Raw genomic sequence first — 6192 nt, forward strand, 5'->3', positions numbered from 1 at the left:
ATATTTCCTCATATCCACTAAAGTTGGGCACTGATATTGCTGCTGAGTTTGCAAATTAAGATGTAAGGTCCGAGCTAGCTAAGATTGTCATATTGTCTCCTCTAATTTGGAAAAGTAGAACTAGGCTAGAGAGAAACCCATAAAAGAGACTTTATGACTCTCTTCAAGGCTGACATAGAAGCCAATGCTCCAATCCCTTCTCCCAGCCTCTTGCAATTACATTTCCGCAGGAAGAAAGAAAAGGAATTAGAAACAGGATAATGTAGCTTTAAATCATTTCTCATAGCCTTTGCCTTCTAGTGAGAGCCCTGAGCTTTTTTAACATGCTTCTTATATTGTTTAGTGTGACAAAACAAAAAGCACAACTTGTTTGACCCTTCCTCAATAAAAAATCATTTTGTTCTGACATCCTATAAAATCTGTGCATAAGCCTACTAAGCTGTAGTGTCTCCTTCAATTGACAAGGAGCAAGCACTGTACACACATACAGTAAAGATCCCTGACAGACATGTTTAAGGCAATTCTGACAAAGCAATACATGTCATTAACATGCCATAGTCACAGACAAGCACATGCCACTATTAAAAATAGTGACATTTCCAAAGCTGAGAGTTATGTCATCATCAAACATTAAAGTTCCCGAGTTACCAGGGGTCTTGGGTGGGTTATATTACTTACATATGAGCAGCTATGACACTGCCCATAAACTCATAGGAACACAATGTGATTGTCTGTGCAACCCAAACCTGAGAGTGTATCAGCATGGACAGGTTAGTATCTTAAAGAAGAGCAGTGTGTGAGTATATCTGACCTGACAGCACTAAAAAAGGCTAAACATTGTAGCTGGTAAGAATACTTCTTCCTCCCCATCATCACCTTGGAAACAAAGAAATCCAGGTGTAAGCTTGCTAAAGGTCACACTTATTGTTAGCAAATACTCTAATATTGTACATATGAAGAATAATTGCATTCCAGTACAAGCAGCATGTTGAAATCTCTATGCTTGCTAAAAAGAGAACCCCTGAATAAAGATGCTATACAATGTTTTCAGAAGTAGTAGTTGTATTCGATTCCCAGTGCTTTTACAGCAGCTTTACAAAATTCTAGTATGTCTGTAGCATGTATTCAAAGTTTTAGTAAATACCTACATAAATTCCAACCAAAATCCTATTTTATTGCAGAATTATGATCCTCCAGCAATCTTATTTGAACACACTCCTACTTTTACAACAGTTTTTCAAAGAATCCATACTCTAGTAATCATATGCTTTAACATTAATTTTGCAACTCTTCTTAACGATGATGTTCTATTATTATGTCCATTGTTAAGACCAGTAATACAGGGAGACTGAGGAAAAACAGCTTCATTAATTTTGGATGTCCAGTGTGAGATATCTAGGACCATTTTCAGACTACATAGCATTAAAGCTATTTAGGGAAATTAAACAGTGGAAAATTTCAACTTCAAAAGTAAACAAAATCTGAAATATTTTGGCTCACAATTAAAATACTTCAGTAATGAAATACTACCATACTACTTCAGGCAGCTGTAGTTCATAATCTTAATATTCCCATCTTCCTCTGTAGCACAGGATTTCTGAACAAAACAGCAGCAGTAAGAAGAGGTTGCTTTGTTATACAGTCCCTGATTACAGTGTTGAAAAACACATAGCCTGGCTGGAGAATTCAGCCCATGAACAGGCGTTAAGCAAGAGGGGAAAAATTCACAATACAGTGCCTTTAAGATATTGTGGCTAGCTATCTAAACCAAAATATTTTGGTTCTCAGGTATTTGATTTTAAGAAAAATATATAGACAGCTGCTACATATAAGAACAACCTATATCAAGTTTTGACCATTTCTTAAGGTAGGAAAAGTAACATTCACTGAAGCTTGCACCTTCAAAGACAAACCCCCATCAGCTTCAGGAGCAGTTGTGAGCACTTACCACTTCAGCAACGCAGACCTCAGAGACTCAAGTCAGGTGTCTAGAAAATGAGAACATATGGTAAAAGCTAGGATCAGGCAGAGGTAAGGAACCACTTTCTCACCACAGTGCACAGCCCTTCAGAACTCTCTCAAGTGCTTGCACTACTTCCCAGTACACCTGCCTTCAATTAACACCTCCATCCCCAATCTCCTCTCTCTTAAGGACAGAAAGGCAGTATTTTCTGCTCCCTTTTTGACCTGGGGTTCAGGAGAAATTTGAGGCTTCTTAACACGCAGATAAATGGAAGGACACAGAAATGGGGTGCTTTCTTCTCCTACTGCTGAAGTACAGCTAATGTTTCAAGCTTTTTCGCCCCACCTTACAATGAAGAGAGAGGGTTTGAATGTGGCACAAGTCATTAAAGTGTCTCTGCCTCCTCCTCCGAGAGGTTCCCAACTCTTCCAGCGCTCTCCTTACTTCCTAGGTTAGAGCTAGTCTGAAGTAACCTTACTCAAACAGTGTATGTGTTAAATACCTCGATCCTCAGCTCTGTTCCTCTTTGATCCTACTACTTGTTAGTGTGAACGTAGCCTGAGAGGGCCAACACTCTCCAAAAAAGTTGACAGAGGAGTGACTGTGCCTTGAGCAATTTGTGAGAGATGAATGAATTGAGAAAAACCTGCTGTTTGACAACAGGATTAAAGTTGTTATCCAGGTCCGTCTGTACAACTGTTGGAAAATGTTTAGGGGATCAAAAAAGACTGAAGATCACCAAAAGCAAATGAGCATGTATCATCAGCGCTTCCAGTTTGATTTCCCAGATCCTGGGGGCAGTTCGCTGGCATCATTTATGGGGACCCGGGGTGGAAAAGGAGAAAGTGAAAGAAAGGGGCACAATGACTGGATTAGAACGGGGAAGAAGGGAGCAAGAAAAGAAGTAAAAGAGCTAGAAATTAGGTGTAGTCGAGAACGTATCAGGACAAGGGCAGCAGAAAAGAGGAAGCTGAACAGAAGCAGGATTTGATGGGAAGGGCTAGGGATGTGAAATGAAAAATAGCTACCCAGCAGGGGTAAGGAGCAACATAACCGTCATGTCCCAGCAGGCACCAACAGCTCAGACTGTCCCTTCCCAGAATCCCCAGGCCCTTCTCCCACCTACCCAGTGCCCAGGACCCCAATTCAGCTCCCAAGAGCCATCAGTTCCTGTCCCCACAACACCACAGCCGTGTTGGTCTCCAGCTCCCCAAAGCCCCACTGGCCCATGGCCCAGCCTGGTCTCAGCCCATCCCTGTTCCCAGGGAGATGCCCAATTCCCAGGGCTGGGGCTGCCCCAGTGTCCCCTGGCATCTCTGTTCCTGGCTGGGGTTGTGGGATGATTCCTGGCTGTCAGGCCCTGCCCTGATGCCACCCTGGGATCCCTCAGACCATGCAGCACCCTGACAATAATCCTCCCCACATTCGGCTCAGCAACGTATTCTGGCTTGAAATGTGGGGTCTGGGTACTCAGCTCCTCTACTTTCCACACGTTTCTGAACTCCCTTCCCACACCCATATGTGTTGGACCAAGGCCGGCTTGTGCGGACTTGCTGTCTCAAGCACCACCCGTGGAACCCACGTTCTCACCCGCCTCCCGTGTCAGGGATCGCCTCCCGCCGCCAACGCACCTCGCGCCATGCCGCGTGCGGTAGGCGGGGACAGCGGCGCGTGCTACCCAGGGCACTTTGCGATCGTCACGTGGGCACGGAGGAACGTGTGAAACGTGCCGTTTCCCCGGGCAACCCGAGTAAAAAGGCGGGACCGAACGGTATAAAAAGTGGTGATCACGTGGGTGGGGTGGAATTCTGCCCCTCCTCTCTGAGGGAAGGCTGAGCTGGACCCTGCGAGATGTCGCCTGCATCCACGGTAGTGACTATCCCCTGCTTAACACCTATCTTCGCTATTTCTTTCCTTTCTTCACCAATAAGGATTGGAGTCTTCCCAACCTCATGTGTGTTTAGTCTCGATCAGGGTGATCGTGTCGAGCTCTAAAGGTCCGGGCTCTTACGGGTCCTTACACTACTTGGCGTCACGGGCAGGATCACCGCGAGACGCGAGTACCGGTGTCGGGAACGTGCCCTTTTCCTTTAAGATACAAGTAATAACGAAAGGTGCCTCCCGAGAAGACGGAGTGGGTGTCAGTAAATAAGCAAGGTACGTCTCGAGAAGACCACTCCCTAGGCTGAAAGGAATTTAAAAAGTACCTTCCTTTGTTGAAGGGAAAATGGCTGGAACAGAAACTGCTGCCGCTGATGCCGGTGTGTTAATAACCTGTTTGGAAAAACGGAAGTCTAAACCCTCCCCGCCAGGTTTAGAGTGGGCACGTAAGGACTGGGGCGATTTACAGAGCGTGGTGGACCGAACAGCCGCCTTCCAGGCTGAGGCGAAAGTTCGAGCGGGTCAAGGTAAATCTTTTCCGTGCGCGGTGTTGGGAGCCGCCTTAGCGGCAGCTGCAGAACAAAGGGAGCGACAGAACGCTGTTGACATGCAAATTACTCAGTCATTACAAGACTTGATTAAGGCTTTGCAGGACAAATTGCGTAAGGAGCGCTCCCAAGCCCGCCTCCTGCGGGAAGCCCTTAGTGCGCGCCTCCTTGCTGATAAAGATGGCGACTCCGCCTGCATTTGCCACGTGGTGGAGTGCAAGGGAACTAAGTCCCAGCCGCTTTATCCCCAGACAGCTGAATTAAGGGCGCGACTGGATAAATTAGAAGCTCCTCTGAGGCCGTTAATTAAAACTGGAATATACTTACGATGGGGGCGAGGATGGCTCCCCCCAGATAACTATGAAAGAGGTCCACTTTACGGCCACCGAACTAGCCAAATTGAAAAAGGACTTTGGTCACACTTCTCAGGAATCAGAAACAGAGTATGTGTGGAGGGCCTCGCTTTCTGCAGGGGATCAGATACTGTTAACTGAAAAGGAAGCAGAAGGCTGTTGGGGACCTGGAGTATTTTTGAGTACTGGTGACAACTGGGTGCCCTGCTCACTCAGAGGGCAGCATATTGGACCGGAGGCTTGAATCCATTAGAAAGGGGTGACCTGCTATCTATAACTGGGACCACTGGTCAGCTGGTAGAAAGTGTGCAAAAGACAGCCTGCCTACAGATGATGTATGATTGGGAGCTTAAGCCAAATGTGGGATCCCCCATGATAATGCCAGTTGACCCAGAATGAATGACCCACGTGATTCAGGGACTCCCTAAAAGCAATGAGTATTCAACTTCAGGGGCAGATCGAATCCCTCTCCCCTGGGGAAGGAGCTACTGTGGCCTTGGGAGAAGTACTCGCATCTGGCAGGAATCGCCCAGACAGGAAGGTCTGGATGTGGGGGGAGGTTGCACAGGAATTGATTAATTATGGGTGTAAATATGGCCTGTTACTGCCTTTGGCTTGTGATCAGAACCAAAAGGACTTGGGCGCACAGAAGGGAAGCTCTCCCAAAGGTGTCCCTCACTGGGAAAGAAGCCCTTCCCAGACACAAGGGGAGGACGCACCACAGTAAGTGAGGAACGTCATAAGAAAAGGACTAGCCTGTGGATTGAGGGCTTGCAGAAGGGGATACAGGAGGCTTTGATAGATAAACAGCCTACAGATGTGTTAGAAGTATTGGTCGTGAATTGGAAGAGTGGAGCGGCATATAAAGCAAACCCCTTCCGCTGCACTACTGTTGGAGGCACTGGAAATAAGGAGGTGGGAAAGTAAGTGAGCAGGGGGGCACCTTGTCTTGCCCCCTTCCAAGACAATGAATGTAGAACTTTATGCTCTGCCATTAAGTGCCAGAGAGGGAGTCACCCCCCTCTTAGCAGACTTAAAGGGGAATTGTTACTCCTATGCATTTGCCTTATACAGATTTGCTTAATCAAACATGCCAGGTTGAGTCACCACCCTTCAATTTTACTTATCCTCGAGTTCTGCGCTTGCTGCTTTAATTCCTCAATAGTACTGAGGAAAGGTAGTGTGAATATTACCCTTTTGATTCCACATATGATCCCTTAACACTTCCGAACTACTATGAAGCTGAGTATGGTTTAAACGTGCCTGTAGAATGGTGTGTCAACCTCCCGTATACTGGCAACCCTGTTCCTTTGGAAAAATCAAATGTAAAGTGGTCCTGGTCCCGTAATCCCTGGTTACACAATGCCATTTTAAAATGCCTCAGGTCTGGTTCTGCGACAAGGCCTAGAGCCGATGTGAAGTTCCACTGTAACAAGATCATCACTTG

At 46.3% G+C, this 6192-nt stretch overlaps 1 pseudogene; it reads left to right on the top strand.

The window, feature by feature from the left end:
• The first annotated feature begins 4190 nt into the window (after positions 1–4190).
• LOC104624393 lies at positions 4191–5472 on the top strand (annotated as a pseudogene).
• Positions 5473–6192: the final 720 nt, after the last annotated feature.

The sequence above is a fragment of the Phaethon lepturus genome, unplaced genomic scaffold (genome assembly GCF_000687285.1).
Source record: "Phaethon lepturus isolate BGI_N335 unplaced genomic scaffold, ASM68728v1 scaffold8447, whole genome shotgun sequence".
Lineage (NCBI taxonomy): Eukaryota > Metazoa > Chordata > Aves > Phaethontiformes > Phaethontidae > Phaethon > Phaethon lepturus.